We start from the raw sequence: 22932 nt of genomic DNA, 5'->3' as shown, positions 1-22932 counted from the left end.
GGCAAGATAGAATTTTAGTTCTGGCACTGGTGGGGGCAGGAAGGAGAAATGGGGAGGGGTTGGAGATGGTGAAAGGAGAAGGAATCTAGGAGCCTCTGCAGCTATTAAAGCTCAGCACCTGGTCTAAGGCTCTGTACACAAATGACACATTAATTAATGTTCTAATAATAACTAAGATTTATTGAGAACTCAAGTTTTCCCGGGCGCTATACTTCATGTACATGATCATCTTCAATCTCTCTTTTTTTTCTCTCTCTTTGCTTCCCTGCTTCTTCAAAACCCTGGGGGAGGGGTAATAACATTCACCATTAAGACACTGAATCCCAGAGAGGTCAAGTAGCTTGCCCAAGGTCACGATTAGCAAGTGGCAGAGCTGGGGGTTTGAGTGTGGGGCCTGGGTGCTCCCCTTCTTTCCTTAGGTGAAGGGCCTCAACATGGATGGTCAGGGCTGGCAGGATAAGAGGACTCAGCTCCCGGCTGTCTCCAGCTCCACGCTTTTCCTTCCCAGAGGTGGGCCTCTACCTCTCCCCAGTAGCGGTCCTTCCATCCCCAGCTCCCTGGCCTGTCCATCCACAGGGTGTGGAGAGAGGAAACTTCCACCGAGTCTCCTTCAAAGGCATAGACACCAGAACAAACTGGTGATGGCCAGTGGAGAGGGCCGGGGCGGGGGGTGGGGAATGGCTGAAATAGGCAAAGGAGATTAAGAGGTACAAATTTGCAATTATACAACCAATGAGTCACAGGGATTCAATGTTACACATAAGGAATACAGTTAATAATATTGCACTAACTTTGTATAGTGTCGATGGTAACTAGACATATCTTGGTCATCATTTCATAATGGATGAAAATATCGAGTCTCTGTTGTGCTCCTGAAACGAATATAATATTGTATGTCAATTATCATTCAATTACCAAAAAAAAAAAAAAAAAAAAAAAAATGGGCAGCGTGCAGCTGGCTGCAGGATGGGAATAACTGGCCTGTCTGGTCCCTGCTCCTGCCCTGTGCTCTGTGATCATCTGTGCTTCCTCACCTCTTCCAGATTCTCACCCTTTTGTGACAACAGGTACTTGCTGCATCTGAGCTTAATGGCTTAAAGGGTGGGTGGCCCTTGCCTGTGCAGAAGCAGGATGTGGTACAGCCCGAGCTTTCAGCGGGGTGTCTCAGAGGGTTTCCCCCGCCTGCTTTTTTGCTTTGCTTTCTGCAGCAGCCGCTCATCTGCATGTGTCCAGAGGCTTGCTCTCCTCGCCTCAGGTACGGCTTCCGAAAATGACTCCGTGAGCTCCTGCTTCTTCCCACGTTAGCGGAGCCCTGGTCGCTCCAGGCCACTGCAGGCAGCTGGCCACAGGTGCATGGGGATTAGAACCCCCTGGGCTCCGCTGAGCTCCCAGCGCCCAGCTCTCCTCGTCCTGCAACCCACCCCCCTCTCCCATGCACAACCTGCCTGTTTTTTTTTCCTTCTTTCCTTTCTTTCTTCCTCCTTCCTTCCTTCCTTCCTTCTTTCTCTTTCTCTATCTCCTTCTCTCTCTTTCGCCCCCACCCCTTCTTTCTTTCTGGCTGGCTTCTGCCTTGCGTTCTCTTCCTTTCTCGCCTTTCTCAATTTCATGTTGCTCTGTGCTATTTTAGATCATCAATCAATTCAAAGATCTGCTTGGGCAAAAAGCTTCCCCTTCTTCTGTAATTGCTGGAATACAACCAGTGTTAATAGTTTGTTGTCTTCTCCAGGAATATACTAAGCCCCCTGCCCCGCGCGCGCGCACACACACACACACACACAAACGGGCTAACTTTTTTTGATTCAGGCTTTCTTCAGATTTGAAGACCTCACCTAAACTTCAGACTGTTCTTGATTATTTGCAAACTTCTGCCTTGTTACATATCCCTTTAATAAATATGTCGGCATAGCCATGATATCACAATCTTGTGACAGAAGGGTAGCATTTTGCTTGGAGAGACAAGGGCACATTTACCATATAAATATCCCACTGTAGCTTGTTATTCAAACACATTTCATGAACTGCAATGAGTAGAATTCAGAGGAAGATCTGGGACTAGTATCTGTGAGGGTGGACAGATCGTCCCTGAGCTCTACTCAATGTAGTTATTTATGCACGTGGGTGTATGGCCTTTCCCCCCACCTATTTAAAGATTATTTTTTATCTTTATTTATTTTTGAGAGAGAGAGACAGAGACAGAGTGTGAGTGGGGGAGGGGCAGAGAGAGAGGGAGACACAGAACCCGAAGCAGGTTCCAGGCTCTGAGCTGTCAGCACAGAGTCCAACACGGGGCTCAAACTCAAGGATTGCGAGATCATGACCTGAGCCGAAGTCAGATGCTCAACTGACTGAGCCACCCAGGTGCCCTAATAATCTACCTCTTTTTTAAATTATTTTTTAATATTTTAATTTATTTTTGAGAGAGAGGGAAAGAGCAAGAAGAGGAGGGGCAGAGAAGGAGGGAGACACAGAACTCAAAATAGGTTCCAGGCTCCCAGCTATTGGCACAGAGTCCAAGGTGGGGCTCAAACTCGTGAACTGCAAGATCATGACCTGAGCTGAAGTCGGACATTTAACCAACTGAGCCACTCTGGCGCCCCATACATCTGCCTCTTTTATTTTATTTTATTTTATTTTATTTAAAAAAAAATTTTTTTTTAATGTTTATTTATTTTTGACAGAGAGAGAGACAGAGCATGAGCAGGGGAGGGGCAGAGAGAGAGGGAGACACAGAATCGAAAGCAGGCTCCAGGCTCTGAGCTGCCAGCACAGAGCCCGATGCGGGGCTCGAACTCACAGACCGCGAGATCATGACCCGAGCCAAAGTTGGACGCTCAACCGACTGAGCCACCCAGGTGCCCCTACATCTGCCTCTTTTAAAACAACAACAATAATCCATCAAGAACAACTTTCCTGGCCAACAGGTACAGAGCTATAACTGATGCTTTCTTCCAGTGTTTCATTATTCCAGTATATGGCTGTCCTGTAACTCACTCAACTATTCCCCTTCTGATGGACCTTCAGATTGTTTTCCTCTATTTATTTTAACACTGCCAACTGTAGCGAACCTTCTTAGGCATAGGCCTCTGCTCACTGGTAAAAATAACATGTTAGGATACATTGCTAGAAGAGATATTGCCAGATCAAAGGCTTGTACTTAGATTTTTGGTAGTTACCACCTGATGACCTTCCAAAATGGTTGTAGCAACTCAGTCTTCGACTTAGAGGTAGGCGTAAGAGTGTTGCTGTTTCCCCATAGTTTTGTCAGGACTGAATATTATCAATATATTTTTTAAAAAATTTTTTTAGTGTTTATTTTTAGAGGGAGAGATAGAGAGAGAGTAAGCAGGGGAGGGGCAGAGAGAGAGAGAGAGAGGGAGACACAGAATCTGAAGCAGGCTCCAGGCTCTGAACTATCAGCACAGAGCCCGAAACAGTGTTTGAACCCATGAACCTCGAGATCATGGCCTAAGCTGAAGTCGGATGCTCAACCAACTGAACCACGCAGGCACCCTTATTATCGATATTTTTAAATGTTCTGAGGGGTAAAAAGAAGTCCCATCCCATCACTTATACTATTTTATATGCTTGACAACCTATGAGGTTTGAAACTTATCCTATGCGTATCTATCTATCTATCTATCTATCATCTATTTCTCATATGTTTATCTGTATTTTCACTTCTATGATTTGTTTGCCATAATCTTTGGATTGTTGTCCTTTTCACAGAAAGTTTTAAGAATTGTTTCTAGTATAAGGCTACCCATCTGTTTTCTTTTATTGTAGCCATTTTCTCTCAGTAGGGTCTTTACAGAGTCTTTTGCTCTAACAGAAAGTTTTAAATTATGTTGTCCAATTTGTCCATTGATGGCTTCTGAGCCTCCTATCTTGCTTTCGAAGGCCCCTCTCACTCTGGTTCTAAAACTCTTCTTTTTCTTTGTTTTCCAAGGTTTTCATGTGAAAATTGAAATCTTTAATCCATCTGGAATTTGTTTCATTTGTGGCAACAAGGTAACAGTCTTAACAGTTTGCTCCCAGTTAATCTAGCCAAAATGGGAGTTGGGGGGTGGGAATGTTCCATTCAACTACCACAACAGACACAACATTTCTCCTTTATCTTAACTCTTCTGTTCAGCACTAGGAGAGACCCACGTGGTTCTCAAGCAGGCCTGAAGCAGCATAGGTCTGATGTACTTCTCTTGTGTTATTTCTGAGTTATTTCTCATAACGTTTATTGGATTTTGCTAAACAGTCTATCAGATTGAGATGGTTTGTTTCTAAGTTCCTTTTTTTTTTTAACAGTTTTATTATTATCCATGCCTGATGGTTTATATCAAATACTTCTTTGTTCCCTTTTGATACAATTAGATAACATTCATCTCCTTTAATTTGTGGGCCTAATGAGGGGCTCCTAGCTGGGTCAGTTGGTAGAGCCTGTGAGTCTTGGTCTCTGGGTTGTGAGTTTAAGCCCCACATTGGGTGTGGAAGTTACGTTAAAAAAAAAAAAATACAGAATCAGGGCTCCTGGTTGGTTCAGTTGGTTAAGCATCCAGCTTCGGCTCAGGTCATGATCTCATGGTTCATGAGTTCAAGCCCTGAGTCAGGCTCTGTGCTGACAGCTCAGATTTTATGTTTCCCTCTCTCTCTCTCTCTCTGCCCCTCCCCTGCTCACACTGTCTCTCTTTCTCTCAGGAATAAATAAACATTAAAAAACATTTTAATGCAGAATCTTTAAAAAAAACTGGGGATGTAATGAATTATTCTGATCTATGGCTTAATTAGCCTTATTTACATGCCTCAAATAAACCCTGCTTCATCAGAGTGAATAATGTTTTTAATACTACCTCTGGAATCTATTTGCTGATACTTTATAAAAACATTTTGCATGTATGTTCATAAGTAAAAGTGGTCTGTAGTTTTTTCTTGCATTCTTTCATCACATTTTTAAAAACTTATGTGTAGAATATATTAGGGTGCTTTATATAAATCTAGGACAGTTTGAGCAACATAAATTCTTTTTTTTTTAAGGATAAATAGAACTCAACAATTTCCAATATTTTTTCCCCTGTACTTACCCTTCTGTTCATCTTTCCTACCATGTCTTGTGCTCATTAGTATATTCTGTGTCTTGGTAGAAATTCATTCATTTTCTTTACATTTTCAAAGTTGTTGACAGAGTTGCTTATAATTTTGTCTCATAGTGACTTCAGTGTTTTACTTAAGTGGCTATACTGCATTTTTCACTCCTGTTAGTATACATTTTAATCTCTTTTGGAAACAATAGGCTGCTGAAAGAGGTGGTTTATTTTATAGAGCTGTTGGTTTTGATTTTATTTATGCACACACATATCCATGTGTGTCTGTGTTTGTGAGGTGTGTGGAGGGGGTGTTGTGTGGTAGCTGTAGTTTCTATTTCTTTAATTTTAGATTCTATCTTTATTATTCTCTCTACCTTCTTTAAGTTATTGCTTTTTCTTTAATTTTTAAAGATTTTATTTTTAACTGATCTCTACACCCAAGGTGAGGCTTGAACCAACAACCCTGAGATCAAGAGTCACATGCTCCACTGACTGAACCAGCGAGGTTCCCCCTTCTCTAATTAAAAACAAAATTAATGTTTATTTATTCTTGACACAGAGAGAGCAAGAGTGAGAGGTGGAGAGGCAGACACAGAATCCGAAGCAGGCTCCAGGCTCCGAGCTGTCAGCACAGAGCCCGACGCGGGGCTCGAACCCACCAACCGTGAGATCGTGACCTGGCTGAAGTCGGACGCTTAACCGACTGAGCCACCCAGGTACCCCTCCCTTTAATTTTTAAGTTAAATTCTTCATTCATTTATTTTCACTCTTTTTTGTAACAACAAATATATTTGAGGCTATACATTTTCCTTAAAGTTTCTTAAGCTACATCTCATAGATTTTCTTTTATGAAATGTGCTTCTTGGATTTATTTCTAGTTTGTAACTTCAGTTTTGCTACCCTGTTTGCCAGTAACTGTTCAGAAGAGTCTTTCTTCATTTCCAAATATTAAATTTTGGGGAGTTATCTTTTTTGTTAAATTTTGTTTTATTTTCTTTTAGTCAGAAAATGCAGACTATCAATTTCTCCCTCTTGGAATTTATTAGGATCGCTTTAGGGCCAAGTGCATGACTGATTTTTAGAAATGTTATATGGATATAGGTTAAGAATGTGTCTTTTCTGTTAAAGTTCAATGTAATATTAAATTGTACTCGTTAATTACAATATTTAGATTCTTTATACACGTGGTTAATTTTTGTGTTTTGTTAAATATTTAGAGGTAAAAAACTTTTTCCATTGAAATTACAGTTTTCTATTAAGTTGTGTTTGTGTTTGTGCTTTTAGTTTTTCCTTACATATTAACTACTATATTGTTTAGTGCATAAGATTCACTTATAAATTCTCTGTGAATGTGCCTTTTATCCTTACAAGAACATATCCTTGTTCTGATTAATTCTCTTGGCCTTGAATTTTACTTTATCTAATTTTAATATTGCTTTATTTTTGCTTGCACTGTCTGACACAGTCTTTCTATAGCCTTATTGTCAATCCTTCTTTTGTTATTTTGTTTCAGGAGTATTCATTAGAAATACCATATAGTTGGGTTTTTTTTCTAAAACCCAAACTGAGAGAGTCCCTTTTATTTTTTATTTTCTTGAGGAAAGCATAGTTTAACCCAACCTCACTTGCTTTGATAACAAATGTATTTCATCTTATTACTTCCCTCATGTTTTGTTCATCAAACTGGTTTCTCTTTTTCTTGTTTCCTTCCTTTTGCTAGATGTATCAAGTTGTAAAACATTTTATTTGCCATCTTCCTCTCCCCAAGGAATTGAGAAGTTTTATAAATATAGCTCTATTTCTGCTGGTGGTTACATGCTTATTTTTAACAACCATATTTAAGCTATGTTCTCTTAGATGTCAACATTAAATATGAGCATGCCTCCCCGCCCCATTCTGCCACACATTTGACAAAGATCAATGGCTATTGCAAGGTGAATTGATTAGAGAGGATTAAACAGTAGATGGGGAGACCAATGGCACAGTAATTTACTCTAGCTCAGATAAGAAGTTTTCTCTTCAAGTATATCTATCTATCTATCTATCTTTCTATCTATCATCTATCTATCTTTTGTTTGTACTCTTATCACACGCTACAGTCAACTGTCACCTTATTATCATCCTTTTAGAGTTAGCTGTAAATATTACAACCATTGTTTCTTGGGCCCTAAATCTTTACTTATCTTGAAATCTTCGTTTTGATTTCACTTTAATATCTGATTAGAGTTGCTTATTCTGTAATTTTTTGAGTCGGTGGGTGTCTGAAAATGGCTTTTGCTCAGGCAGACCGGTGATATGTTGGCTGATATACAATTATTGAATGATAGTTGACTCAGTTGTGTATAGGTATTATTTCATCATTTTCTTGCTTTCACTGAGGAAGATGGGAATTCTGATTCCAGTCTGCTGCTTTCCTTAGTAAACGCAAAACCAAATGGAAAACACCCTATTCTTGGAAGGTTTGTATGGTTTTTCTCCTTTATTTGTGGAATTTGTAAATACAAGGAAGTTTTCTTCAATCGTTTCCTTGATTATCATTTTTACACCTGTTTATTTTTTCTCACTCCTGAACTCTTATTATTTTATTTTTATGTCAGGCTGTCAAGCTAGATCTATATCTCTTATCTTTTCAGTCATAATTTCAATTTCCCTGTGCTTTTGCTCTAACTCTGTGGGCTAGTTCTCTAGTTCATCCTCTGGAAAGCCCATTTTTTTTCCAGTGGCTACCATGTCTCTCCTAAAGTTTTGAATTTGGCAGTCATTTTATTGTGACCTCCAGGGACCCTTCTTCTATGTCTTCAAATTAAATCTAATACATATGAATTGCATTTATCATTAAATTTATAATAAAACCCAAAAAAGTTACAAAGACTGGAAAAAATGGAGTGATATTTAGAGAGAGGGACAGAACTGAAAAAGGTAGTTATGATTAAACAGATCGTAGGAATAAAAGAACATACAGAGGGAGACTTCAACGGAAGCAGGAAAAAACAAGTGCTGTGCCATAACCTGGAAGTCAAGAAGGAGGTGGAATTGATAACTGTTTCAACCTTGAAACTTTAAACCCATTTGTCATCCTCACCCTTCTGTCATCCTGTAAAGTAAGCCATGGATGTCCAACACTGTTCCTGGAAAATATTTCCACCTTCTTCTGGCTCCAAGATATTTCTTTATTTTTTTCTGGCCTGCTATTACTTCCAGCATGTAACAATCCGATTTAAAAACTCAACAGCATATTTATAACCCTGCTCTCATCCTTGGAACTGAACGTTTGCATCTTGTCTCACTCGTTCTTAATGTTTTCTCCATTTCAAGACTTGGGCTTAGACTGAACCTACCATTCTCCCTCACTTCCTGATTTGGGCAACATGGAAGAGTGTACCTGCCTTTGTGGCCGCTTGGAACCTGACCTTAGACTCTGATCTGCTAGCTAGTACCCAGGCCAGTCTACCCTATGCGTGTGGGGAATTCATACAGGCTGGACGTGATCAGTCTCTAAAGACAGATATGAGAGGAACAAAAAAGCAAAGAGCTCGCCATGAAGATGAGAGAAGGGTGTGTATGTGTGTGGGGTGCTATCAGTGAGTAGCCAGCTTTACTTGAATGGCAGGTTTAATGTAGAGGCAATGTCCAAAAAAAGTTCCTCTGATGGAGAAGGAGTGGGAGGTGGAGGATGAGCTGTTAAGCTGGAAGGATTCTTTAGGACCAATGGTGGTGCAACAGACTTCTTTCCTGAAGCTGAAGGAGTATGATGTTGAAGCCAGAGTAGTATGCACACACAAGGGTCAAGCAGGGAGCTGAGTCCAGTAAAGCAGAGAGATTTGGACCAATTCATCAAAACCAAGGGGCTAAAAAAACATACTGAGAGCAAGGGTCAGGGATTGGAGATCCACAAAGAAAAGAAGCAGCTGATTAAGAGAAATCAGGAATAGTTCAGGGAGACTGCTTGTCATTGTCATGGCTAACATTTAAGTGTCTGCTACAATATGGCACCTACAATAGGGACATGCTCACTGGATGAGGGATGGGTGGGTAAGAAGAAAAAGGGCCAAATTGTGCTGGGTCTCTAAAATCAGGCCAAGCAATTTAGATTTGAAGCAGTGAACAATAGGAACCTATCAGTAGACTTTAATTTTTTAATCTTTTTTTAAGGTTTACTTATTTATGTTTGAGAGAGAGAGAGAGAGAGAGAGAGAGAGAGAGACCACAAGCTGGGGAGGAGAAGAGAGAGAGGGAGACAGAGAATCAATCCCAAGCACACTCTGTTCTGTCAGCACAGAGCCCGACATGGGGCTCAAACTCATGAACTGCGAAATCATGACTTGAGCCGAAACCAAGAGTTGGATGCTTAACCAACTGAGCCACTCAGGCGACTCTCAGTAGACTTTTAAACCAGGGAGTTAACATGCTGCAAACAATGTTATTGTGAATAAGATGTCTGACAGTTTGGAAGAGTTTGAAGGTGGAGAGTCTGAAAATGATCTCAAAGATCATTTAAGAAGTTTGCATCGGAGATGGTGAGAATTTAGACGTGGGTGGTGCCAAGGAATAGAGAGTGACATAGCCAGAACACTCGGTGAAGAAACATTCAGGAGGATGTTTGGATAGATTAGGTGAGAAGAAAGAAGGGGTTATAGAAGGTAAACATGAGCTTTTTTAGTTTGGAGAGGCTATGGTGGAGAATGGGGAACGTTGAACATGTTGGATTTAAAGCGATGACTGGATATTTGCTTGGTGGGAAATATGTGATAGTAGCCTGTATGTGCTTGGTCACTGAAGGCTTAGAGGTCAAGCTACATCAACATAGAAATGATCTTTGAGGGGCACCTGGGCAGCTCAGTCGGTTAAGCGTCCGGCTTTGGCTCAGGTCATGATCTCACAGTTTTTGGGTTCAAGCCCCGTGTTGGGCTCTGTGCTGACAGCTCAGAGCCTTGAGCCTGTTTCAGATTCCGTGTCTCTCTCTCTGCCCGTCCCCCACTCGTGCTCTGTAGAGCACGAAAGTAAATAAATGTTAAATGTCTCTCGAAAGTAAATAAATGTTAAAAAAATATTTAAAGAAATGATCATTGAAATCGTGATGGTGGGTTAAGGGAGAAGAATGGAGAAGAAGTCATCTATGGGGTAGATGACTGAGCACTGGGCATACATTCACATTTTGGAAAAGGGAAGGGGAAAGGGAGACATCAAGTGTGAAATAAAAGACAGGAGGAGGGGTGCCTGGGTGGTTCAGTGGGTTAAGTGTCTGACTTTGACTCAGGTCATGATCTCATGGTTCCTGTTTTGGATCCTCTGTCTCCCTCTCTCTGCCCTACCCCAGCTCTTGCGTGCTCACTCACTCTGTCTCTCAAAAATAAATAAACTTTTTTTTTTTAAAAAAAGGAGGAATTAGGGGAACTCAAGGATAAGGTATTTAAGCAAAAGGAGGTGGTCTAATGGGCTCAATTATTACAGGGGAGTGTAGAGGTGGATGGTCTGAAAGGAGTTGATAATTTTTTAAGGCTTGGCATTTGGCTAAAGCAATGATTCTCAAACTTGAGCATGCATCAGAATCCCCTGGAGGGTTTGTTAAAGACAGATCGCTGGGTCTCAACCCAGAGTTTCTGATTTGGTAAGGTCTGGGGAAGGGCGAAAATAATACACATTTTTCCAAATTGCCAGGTAATATTGATGTTGCTGGTCTGGAAACCATACTTTGAAAACTACTGGACTAGTCGAGTGGTTCTTGCCTTTTTGTTTGTTCATTTCTGTTCCAACATATCTGAGTGCTGTGACACATTTCTGCTCAGAGCACTGACTCTCAAAGGTAAGGATTCCCACCTAGGGTTGGGGACTAGGATATCTGGTTTTACTTTTTTATTATTTAAAAAATTTTGTTCACGTTTATTTATTTTTGAGAGAGAGAGCGCGCGCAGGGGAGAAGCACAGAGAGAGGGAGACACAGAATCTGAAGCAGGCTCCAGGCTCTGAGCTGTCAGCACAGAGCCTGACGTGGGGCTTGAATCCACAAGCCATGAGATCATGACCTGAGCCAAAGATGGACGCTTAAGGGACTGAGCCACCCAGGCGTCCCCAGGATACTTGGTTTCAAAAAAGCACGCCCTCTGCCCTCACTCCCACCCTCAGATAATTCTGTACACCCTGTACTCGAGGAGCGTGACTGTGCTGATACATCACACCCATAATTTTCAAAAAATTAAATTAAAAAAATCATTGGGAATGTGCTAAAACAGATAATCTTTTCTTTGATGAGGCAGAGGTCACTTAGGGATCTAGTTGGCTTCCAAACACAGCTGCCTGGGGGTAATGGTCTCTTCTATTTTTTTTTTTTTTTTTTTTGACCCTCAAGGTGAGTCTCTAGCTACCACTGGTGGGGGGAAGAGGGGAAATGTACCTTACTGTTTGTCCAGCTGGATCGCCATCCACAGGTGGATAATCCTTGAAATCCTGTCACCCACAGTCGTTGGCAGGTAGGCATTCCTTGCTTCCCCATAGTCCACAGTAAGAGTACTGTTGATATCCATAGAGGGAGTGAGGCAGCCATTTCCCTCTTCCGTTCCCTGTTCTGCTGCCACATTTGCCTTTCTCTAAAGTATACCATGTACCTCGGACTCATCAGCGCTCCGATGACTGATCCAAAGTCACATCAGGCTGAGGGTGAGGGTAAGCATTGTGCCCTTAGCCTAGCTGCCTCATTTCTGCACAAAGGCACAAGCCCTCACTGCCTTGGTCTATGGGAGCATCACCTGGAGAAGTTCCCCGGGCCTCCAGAGGTTGGCCATCCTTCTGATTTACCCCCTTCTTTATCCCTTTCTTAAGTCCTCTTCTTTTTCCCCATTTCTTCCCCCACGTCCCTACCTCTCCTTTTTTTTTTTTTTTTGAGAACCCAACCCACCCCTCCCTACAGAAGTGATCATGTCTCTTGTCTTTTGCTGCCTTCAGTGTTTGCCTAATGTCAATGAATTTCCATCCCCAGCCCAACGTCTGCTGCATCTGCAGAAAGGATGGGTGAGCCCAAGTCTTTCTATCGGATTTCGTTTTTTAAAAAAATGTTCACATGCTAGTTGAACAAGTGAAGTGACATCAAGGTATATAAAGAAAAATATCGACTGCTTTGTCCACCCCCATTACTAAATCACTCCCCCTAAAGTAACCAGTGCTGAGAGCTTGGCACATATCATTTCACATCTTTCTCTACTTCCTTACAAGTGTGTAAGTGGGCATGTGTTTGTTCTCCCCATGGTGGATAAAAATATTTAAATGAGATTATAGCCAATGCATTACTCTGCAACTTGCCCCTCCAAACAATATGCCAGTTCATTGTCTTTTGATCCTGTGAGTGGTGGGGTTGAATGCATTCTGATGTGTGGATAGGAAGCCTTCCACTCTAGAGTGTGGATTCTACAAGGATACATTTTCTTCTCAACTCCCCATCCCCCACTCTGGTTTGTAAGAAAGATTCATATTTCTACTCTTTTTTATTTTTTATTTATTTTTTTAAAAATTTTTTTTTCAACGTTTTTTATTTATTTTTGGGACAGAGAGAGACAGACAGAGCATGAACGGGGGAGGGGCAGAGAGAGAGGGAGACACAGGATCTGAAGCAGGTTCCAGGCTCCGAGCCATCAGTCCAGAGCCTGACGCGGGGCTCGAACTCACGGACCGCGAGATCGTGACCTGGCTGAAGTCGGACGCTTAACTGACTGCGCCACCCAGGCGCCCCTCATATTTCTACTCTTAACATAATTTATAACTTATTTCTTGTGAGCCAATAACTGTGGCCTCACAGTGCATTCACCTGACCCTTCCCTTCCAGCTGCCTAAGGGGCAGATGATTATTACAACATATTACCTCGACAGCTGCTTCCCCCCCATTCCTGGCTTCCCCCAGGCTGGACTTGATATGTTGGCAGTCATTCTTGTTGTTCTCTACCACATACTGTGTGCCCTTCCAACGCTTAGCTATCTTAGACTCAGGATGCCCAGTTTCCGCAACTGGACCCAATCTCCGGTCCTTGACTCCTGGCACCGCACCTGTATATCAAGTGTTTTATTTGTCTTGCTAGGTTATTCTGGGCCACCTTATCCTTTGGCTCAATTGCATATCTGTTAAGCCTGTGTTCTTCACCCTGCCCCCTACCCCGAAGCTGAGGTCAATGGACAGCTGGGGCTTCTGCGCAAATATCAGTAAAGGGTGAGTAAAGCTGGTGGTGTGGAGTCCTTCCTGATGTCATTTGTGGGCACTGCCAGGAAAGCCACATGCTGACTTCATTGCCCCTTTTGCTCAGGGCACAACATCCCCACGCATTTAACAAAGTTATGTAACTGTGAGGTCCATTTTCCACTAACCCAGATTGGCGTACTCTCATATTTGGGATCCAATTCCACCCCTCCCCTACTCCAAAGACAGGTATAGATTCTTCCCCCTCACCCTATTAGGTGCCGCAAAGTCCCCTTGAGTCTTAAAGTGGTCCTGGTAGGTAGGCCCCTTATGGAGGAGTTTTACAGTGTTAGACCAAAGATTTGCAGCGCGCTCTCTTGGATAACTTTACCAGTTTGGGGACCTGGCATTCAGGCTTATGTTTCTTCTCTGCCATTTTCTGCCTCTGTTCCCTGCCCATTTTATTGTTCCAAATTCTCTCTCTCACCCCACCACCCACTTCAGTCCTCAATTGTCAGGTGTGGAAGCTTCTCTGATGAGCCCATTGGTTTATTCAAATAAGAACCTGAATAGCAGAAAAGCTGCTAGTTTCCCCCCTTTACCCCCTTTCCACTAGGGCAGTGGTCCTGGTGATACTGTCTCTTCTAGGGAACAATCGAGAAATCTATAAGGGCGCTCTTGGTTGTCACAATGATTGGGAGACATTATCAATATTAAGTGGATGGGGGCTGAGGATACTCAACTTCAGTAACACTCAGAATCTTCCCACACAACGAAAGGTTGTCCCGTAAGACTTTCTAATGTTCTGCTGGATAATTAAGTGGGTGCAAAATCTGATTATCTGAGTCCAGAACTTAATTCTGTGTTAAATGCAAATACAAATGAAGTTTTAAACGGGTTCGATATGTATTGAATTTTCCAAGAATGTAACTACCATGTAATTTGAGAGAAAATTGTGCTACATTTTGTTTGAAACGTTACCAAGAATTATTTGCCATTTTGGAAAACCACAACACTGATCAGTCGTGGTATTTGAGTTGAAAATACCACCAATCTTTAAAAAAAAAAAAAAAAAAGAAAATACCACCAATCTTTTATCAGTCTACACTTGTGTCTGTTGCAGTCATGGTTGCTTTGACATAAAAGTGCAAACAACTGAGTACTTCAGTATTTCTTTAGTGAAATCATAACCAAGTATGTATATATTGAAGCATGAATTATTTTATTTCTCACACTTAATTTTTCTTTATTGCTTTTAGTGTATTATTTGATACATATAGCTATAAACACAACACACATATATATTAAAATTCATAATGGGCACCTGGGTGGCTCAGTCAGTTAAGCTCGTGGTTTCAGCTCAGGTCAGGATCTCACAGTTTTTGAGTTCCAGCCCTGCGTCGGGCTCTGCGCTGAGGGCGAGGAGCCTGCTTGGGATTCTCTCTCTTCCTCTGTCTGCCCCTCCCCTGCTCACACCCTATCTCTATCAAAAATAAATAAATAAACATTAAAAATTCATAATAATATAGAAAGTGCCCATTAATTCACCACTCAAGAAATAGAAGATTATTAATGATTTATACCTATCTATGCCATCCTACTCTCTTCTCAAATCTAGAGGTAATCAGTATCCTGAATTTTGTGTTTTCATACTTTGTTTTAAAGAATAGTTTTGTTAAATATTTATGCATGCCTAAAGAATATATCTTGAGGTATATAAATTATATCCTCCTGAATATGGTCTTTTTCTTGGACTTTCTTTCATCCTGAACATAATGTTACTAAGATCCATCCATGTTGTTTAGTGTAACTGTATTTCATTCATTCTTACTCTGCATGATATTCTGTAATATATTTATCCATTTCCTTGTTCATAAATCTTTGGGTTGCTACCAAATATTTGCTTTTCTCAACAGTACTTCTATGGACATTTTTTAAAAATTTTATTTATTTAATTAAAAAAATTTTTTTGATAAGGCACAAATGAGTGAGGGGCAGAGAGAGAAGGAGAGAGAATCCCACCAGGGGCAGAGAGGGAGACATAGAGAACTGGGGCTCACCTGATGCAGGGCTTGAACTCATGAACCATGAAATCATGACCTGAGGCGAAGTCTGATGCTTAACACACTGAGCCTCCCATGTGCCCCCGAGCATTTCTATTTTTGACTCCTGATACACGTGTGCAAGAGAGTAGACCAAAAAGTGGAATTGCTGGAGTATAGAGTATGCAAATACAAAGTAATGCCAAATAGTTTCCCAAAGTGGTTGGACCATTGACAATCACACAAGAAATGTATAAGAGTTCTTATTGACCCACATCTTCTTCAACAGTTGATAGTATCAGACATCTTAATTTTTGCCATGAGCTTAAAATATTGTTTCACTGTAGCCTTAATTTGCATTGTCCTTATTGCTAATGAAGCTTAGCCTCTTTTCCTAGGCTTGCCAACTGTTTGTTTCTTCAGTCAAATGACCGTTCATGGCCTTAGCCCGTCTTTATATCTGTTTTATGTATACATGTATGTATGTATGTATTTATTGCTAATGTAATTAACATACAGTGTTACATTAGTTTCAGGCATACAATATCGTGATTCAACAATTCTATATTTCTTTATATTTCTCGTTAAGAACCCTTTTTTGGTTGTATATATTATAAATATCTCCAAATTTGTTGCTTACGTTTTCATTTTCTTTATGGTCTGTTTTGACAACTAGAAGTTCTCAGTGTTAATATAGTCTAATTTGTCATTTTTTAAAAAGCTTATTTATTTGTTTTGAGAGAGAGAGCGCACGTGTGCACGAGCCGCCGAGGGGAAGAGAGAAAGGGAGAGAGAGAATCCCAAGCAGGTTCTGTGCTCACAGCTCTGCGGCCTCAGCAGACACTGGGCTTGATCTCACAAACTGTGAGGTCAAGACCTGAGCTAAAATCACTCAGGCGTCCCTCATCAGTCTTTCTTTTTTATGGTTAGTGTTTTTCTGTGTTTTTTTCAAGAAACCATTACTACCCCCCCTATACTTGCGGGGAGTATAGCATGGCATATAAAGTTGTCAAATCACTATGGTGTACACGTGAAACTAATGGTACATCGTGTGTCAGCTATACCTTAATAAAACAAAGAAAGAAAGAAAATAAGGGGGCACCTGGGTGGTTCAGTCAGTTAAGCGTCTGACTTCGGCTCATGTCATGATCTCACGGTTTGTGAGTTTGAGCCCTGGTCAGGCTCTGTGCTGACAGCTGGGAGCCAGAAGCCTGCTTCGGATTCTGTGTCTCCATCTCTCCCTGCCCCTCCCCCACTTGTGCTCTGTCTCTGTCTGTCTCTCAAAAATAAATAAATGTAAAAAATTTTTTTTAAATAAAAAGAAAAAGAAAGAAAGAAAAAGAAATCCATTACTACCTTAAAGTCAGAGATATTCTGTTATGTTTTAAAAGTTTAGCTTTTCACATCTAGGTCTTTAATGCATCTGGACTTTATTTTGTGTATGGTGTATAACAAGGATCTAGTTTCTTTTTTGGCATGTGGAGAACCACTTGATCCAGACCAGTTATTAAGTAACCGCTGCTTCTTCAATGGTCTGCAGTGCTACCTCTCTCATATATCACAGTTCCATATATGTCTTGGTCTACTCCTGAGTCCTCATTTACTTCCATTGGTTAACTTGTCAATTCCTGCATTGGTAGCATACTGTCTTAATTACTATAACTTTATAATAAGTCTTAATATCTGTTCAGGCAAATCTCCGCCACGTTTTTATTCTTCTCTAGGATTCTTGGAAGTTCTTGGTACTTTGTTACCCCATATAAGTTATACACTCGGTTCCCAAATTCAGTGAAAAATCCTGTAGGGATTTTGATTGGAATTTCAGTGGCTCTAGAAATAAATTTGGGAAAAATTGGTGTTTTGATGGTTACTGAGTGTGCCTGTTTATGAGCATTGTACTTTGCTCCATTTATTTAAAGCCTCTTTAATGTCTTTTTGAAAAGTGGTATGATTTTCTCGATTAGGTCTTGCATTCTTTTGCTCTACTTTGTTCTGGGTACCTTATATTTTCATTGTTGTTGTAAACGGTGTTTTGTTTTTTTTTTAATGTCTATTTATTTTTGAGAGAAAGAGAGACAGAGCATGAGCGGACGAGGGGCAGAGAGAGAAGGAGACAAAATCCGAAGCAGGATCCAGGCTCCAAGCTCACAGAGCCCGACGTGGGGCTCAAACTCATGAGCCACGAGATCATGACCTGAGCTGAAGTTGGATGCTTAACCCACCGAGTCACCCAGGCGCCCCATAAATGGTGTTTTTTAAAATCACTGAATTGTCTACCTCTTTGTTGCTAATATAGAGATGCAAATGATTTTTGAATATTGATCTTTTAGCAGGTTACCTTGCTAAATCTCTTATAATTTATCATTTGTAGATTTCTAAGGGTGTTTTAATGAAGATGATTGTATCATCTGCAAATAATGATGTCTTAGGTTCTTCCTTTCTAATTCATACACTGTTAATTTATTTTTATTTTACTTTTCTGACTTAGTTCTTCAGTACAATAATGAATAGAAGCAGTGATAGTAGACATCCAGGTCCTGTTTCTGATTTTAACCAAATATTCCCAACATTTTCCTTTCAAAAATCATATTCACTATTGGTCTTGTTTTGTTTTTTTTTTTAATTTTTTTTAATGTTTATTTATTTTTGAGAGAGAGAGAGAGAGTGAGCGGGTGAAGGGCAGAGAGAGAGGGACACACAGAATCTGAAGCAGGCTCCAGGCTCCAAGCTGTCAGCACAGAGCCCGACGCGGGGCTCAAGCTCATGAACTGTGAGATCATGACCTGAGCGAAGTTGGACACTTAGCCAACTGAGCCACCCAGGTGCCCCTATTTGTCTTGTTTTGTTGTATCTTTAGAAGATTACCTTTATCATATTAAGGAAGCTCTCTTCCCAGCTTGCTAAGTATTTTTATCGCGAGTATACACTGAATTTCATTAAATGCTTTTTTCTCTATTTGTTGAATTAGTAATGTTTTATTTTTCCTTGAGTCAGTTTTATAGTGAATGACATTTGTAGATTAAATTTAAAAAAATTTTTATTTATTGTGTGTGTGAGAGAGAGAGAGCAAGCAGGGGAGGAGCAGAGAGAGAGGGAGATAGAATCCCAAGCAGGCTCTGTGCTGTCAGCACAGAGCGCGATGCAGGGCTTGAACTCAGGAACCATGAGATCATGACCTGAGCTGAAACCAAGAGTCAGACGCTTAACCAACGGAGCCATCCAGGTGCCCCTAAAATCTTTTTTCTTTAAATTTTTTTTTCAACGTTTTTTATTTAGTTTTGGGACAGAGAGAGACAGACAGAGCATGAACGGGGGAGGGGCAGAGAGAGGGAGACACAGAATCGGAAACAGGCTCCAGGCTCCGAGCCATCAGCCCAGAGCCTGACGCGGGGCTCGAACTCACGGACCGCGAGATCGTGACCTGGCTGAAGTCGGATGCTTAACCGACTGCGCCACCCAGGCGCCCCCTTAAAATCTTTTTTAATGTTTATTTAGTTTTGAAAGAGAAAGGGGGTGGAGAGAGAGAGAGAGAGCAGAGGAAAGGCAGATACAGAATCCGAAGCAGGCTCCAGGCTCTGAGCTGTCAGCACAGAGACCGATGATGGGCTCAAACCCACAAACTTCGAGATCGTGATGTGAGCTGAAGTCAGACACTTAACCAACTGAGCCACCCAGGTGCTCGAGACATATGTAGATTTTTAAAAATATTTTTAAGAATTATTTTTGTTGCGGGGTGCCTGGGTGGCGCAGTCGGTTAAGCGTCCGACTTCAGCCAGGTCACGATCTCGCGGTCTGTGAGTTCGAGCCCCGCGTCAGGCTCTGGGCTGATGGCTCGGAGCCTGGAGCCTGTTTCCGATTCTGTGTCTCCCTCTCTCTCTGCCCCTCCCCCGTTCATGCTCTGTCTCTCTCTGTCCCAAAACTAAATAAAAAACGTTGAAAAAAAAAATTAAAAAAAAAAAGAATTATTTTTGTTGCATATTTTGGTGATTGATATTTAAATTTTTCTAATTTTTTAATTTTTTTTGTTTATAATTTAACTTTATTTTTTATTTTTTAAAATTTACATCCAAATTAGTTAGTATATAGTGAAGCAATGATTTCAGGAGTAGATTCCTTAATGCCCCTTACCCATTTAGCCCCACCCCCCTCCGACAACCCCTCTAGCAACCCTCAGTTTGTTCTCCATATTTATGAGTCTCTTTTGTTTTGTCCCCCTCCATGTTTTTATATTATTTTTGTTTCCCTTCCCTTGTGCTCATCTGTTTTGTCTCTTAAAGTCCTCATATGAGTGAAGTCATATGATTTTTGTCTTTTTCTGACTAATTTCACTTAGCATAATACCCTCCAGTTCCATCCACATAGTTGTAAATGGCAAGATTTCATTCTTTTTGATTGCCAAGTAATACTCCACTTTATATATATATACCACATCTTCTTTATCCATTCATCCATCGATGGACATTTGGGCTCTTTCCATACTTTGGCTATTGTTGATAGTGCTGCTATAAACATGGGGGTGCATGTGTCTTGTTGAAACAGCACACCTGTATCACTCGGATAAATGCCTAGTGGTGCAATTGCTGGGTCGTAGGGTCGTTCTATTTTTACTTTTTTTAGAAACCTCCATACTGTTTTCCAGAGTGGCTGTACCAGCTTGCATTCCCACCAACAATGCAAAAGAGATCCTCTTTCTCCACATCCTCGCCAACATCTGTTCTTGCCTGAGTTGTTAATGTTAGCCATTCTGACAGGTGTAAGGTGGTATCTCATTGTGGTTTTGATTTGTATTTCCCTGATAATGAGTGATGTTGAGCATTTTTTCATGTGTAGGTTGACCATCTGGATGTCTTCTTTGGAGAAGTGTCTATTCATGTCTTTTGCCCATTTCTTCACTGGATTATTTGTTTTTTGGGTGTTGAGTTTGGTAAGTTCTTTGTAGATTTTGGATACTAACCCTTTATCTGATATGTCATTTGCAAATATCTTCTCCCATTCTGTCAGTTGCCTTTTAGTTTTGATGATTGTTTCCTTCGCTGTGCAGGAGCTTTTTATTTTGATGAGGTCCCAGTAGTTCATTTTTGCTTTTGTTTCCCTTGCCTCCGAAGACGCATTGAGTAAGAAATTGCTGCGGGCAAGATCAGAGAGGTTTTTGCCTGCTTTCTCCTCGAGGATTTTGATGGCTTCCTGTCTTACATTGAAGTTTTCATCCATTTTGAGTTTTTGTGTATGGTGTAAGAAAGTGGTCCAGGTTCATTCTTCTGCATGTTGCTGTCCAGTTTTCCCAGCACCACTTGCTGAAGAGACCGTCTTTATTCCATTGGATATTCTTTCTTGCTTTGTCAAAGATTAGTTGCCCATACGTTTGTGGGTCCATTTCTGGGTTCTCTATTCTGTTCCATTGATCTGAGTGTCTGTTCTTGTGCCAGTACCATACTGTCTTGATGATTACAGCTTTGTAGTATAGCTTGAAATCTGGGATTATGATGCCTCCTGCTTTAGTTTTCTTTTTCAAGATTGCTTTGGCTATTCAGGGTCTTTTCTGGTTCCATACAAATTTTAGGATTATTTGTTCTAGCTCTGTGAAGAATGCTGGTGTTACTTTGATAGGGATTGAGTTGATGTAGATTTTTGATGTTAAACTACTCTTGCATTCCTGTAATAAACCCAATTTGTTTTGGTATATTCTCTTTTTTACCAACTGCTGAGCTCAATTTGCTAATATTTTTGCTTATAATGTTTTCATGTGTATCCATGAATAAGAGTGGCTTATATTGTTCTTCTCATACAGTGTTTATTCAGTTTGTTTTAATTGATTTTTTTAGTTTATTTTTTAAATATAATTTATTGTTAAGTTAGCTAACATACAGTGTATACAGTTTGCTCTTGGCTTCAGGAGTAGATTCTCGTGATTCATCACTTAAATAAAAGTGTTTATTAAGCTTTGAAAGCAAGGTTATACCTACCTCAGAATGAGCTGGGGAGGATCCTCCCTTTTTGTATTTTCTGGAAAACTTCGTGTGAAGTTAGAGTAGTCTGTTCCTTGAAATTTTGGCATATGTAACATTTAAAATCATCTAGTCCTCTTGTCTGGTTTGGAACATGGAGATCTATCTTTCCATGTGTGTGTGACTGTGTGTGTGTGTGTGTGTGTGTGTGTGTGTAATTTTGTTAAAGTATAACATAGATACAAAAATCAAAGGAAAAGCAAAGAGTGCACAAATCAAAAGGGTACAACTTTAGGAATTTTTTTGCAAAGTAAACACACTTGTGTAGCCAGCTTTTCAAGTTATGGAAGGTCTTGATACCTTGATCGAAACCCATTATATTCATTCCATTAGATTCGATGTAATCAAGTTGAAATTCACCAGAGGTAAACTTTTCAAATTGCAGGTATTATAAAATTATTCAGTGTAACACGAATATTTTCCAACATAAAATTATATTATCTTCTTAAATGAAAATTTTCTATTAATTTTTACATCATGCAAACACATTGTTTGGGATCTGGGTAGAAGGCCACATAACCTGAGTTCCCTTGCAGGTATGGTATATGCTGTCTCTATCTCTCCCCAGTTGCTGCATAGGCCTTCTTTGTGGATGTAACCCACCCTGAGGGTTGTCCTTAAGAGAGGAGTCTACAGTGTCTGTACAGACAATTGCCTTCACAGTGTGAGGACAGCAGAAGGACAGCATGTATCCCTGCAGTGGGTGCAAGTGTCATGTGAAAGCTCAGGGTTTTAATGGTTACTGAATCTGAAAATGTTGGTTCTTTTTTTTTTTTTTAATTTTCTTAAATTAAAAGAGCAGGGGAGGGGCAGAGAGGGAGGGAGACACAGAATCTGAAGCAGGCTCCAGGCTCTGAGCTGTCAGCACAGAGCCTGACACGGGGCTCAAACTCATGAACCGTGAGATCATGACCTGAGCCGAAGCCAGATGCTTAGCTGACTGCGCCATCCAGGCGCCCCTGAATATATTGGTTCTAAATATGATTTAGTGCACACAATGGCTCTGCCCTTTCCTCCCCCAAGTGGTTGTGAGTTTTACATATACACAAATTAGATAATTCTAATAGACTAACCCTGATAGGGTAGATCTCATGTCTGCATGAGATATGGGCAGCTCTAACAGATTGGTACTGATCACGTGGCCCAAAATAGAACTTGGAGTCATAATTTCATTCTTTCTTATGGGTGAGTAATATTCCACTGAATAGATACACATTTTATTTGTCCATTCATCAGTTGATGGGCATGGGTTATTTTGAACCTTTGCTATTGTGAATAATGCTGTTATGATCATTTTTTCACAAATTTTTGTGTGGACATGTTTTCCATTTTTGTGGGTATATACCTAGGACTGGAATTGCTGAATCGTATGATAACTTTATGCTGACATTTTGAGGAATGACTAAATTGTTTTCCAAAGTGGCTGCACCAACAGCAATGTATGAGAGTTCCAATTTCTCTATATCTTCTATAACATTTGTTGTTGTCAGTCCTTCTTATTATAGCCATCCTACGGGGTACAAAGTGGTATCTCATTATGATTTTGTTATGTATTCCCCTAATATCTAATGATTTAAAAAAATTTTAATGTTTACTTATTTTTGAGAAACAGACCGTGAACAGGGGAGGAGCAGAGAGAGAGACACACACAC

General features: G+C 40.5%; 1 long non-coding RNA gene across 1 annotated transcript; it reads left to right on the top strand.

Annotated features, from left to right (window-relative positions):
• The first annotated feature begins 1216 nt into the window (after positions 1–1216).
• Positions 1217–5889, top strand: LOC131502835 (uncharacterized). Its single transcript, XR_009257214.1, has 3 exons — positions 1217–1255; positions 3947–4008; positions 5635–5889. It is a non-coding gene; the product is annotated as an uncharacterized LOC131502835 (long non-coding RNA).
• The last annotated feature ends 17043 nt before the right edge of the window (positions 5890–22932 follow it).

Source organism: Neofelis nebulosa, chromosome X, assembly GCF_028018385.1.
Source record: "Neofelis nebulosa isolate mNeoNeb1 chromosome X, mNeoNeb1.pri, whole genome shotgun sequence".
NCBI classification, from domain to species: Eukaryota; Metazoa; Chordata; class Mammalia; order Carnivora; family Felidae; genus Neofelis; species Neofelis nebulosa.
The sequence above is the reverse complement of the archived record's forward strand: the minus strand, read 5'-3'. Positions and strand labels throughout refer to the sequence as shown.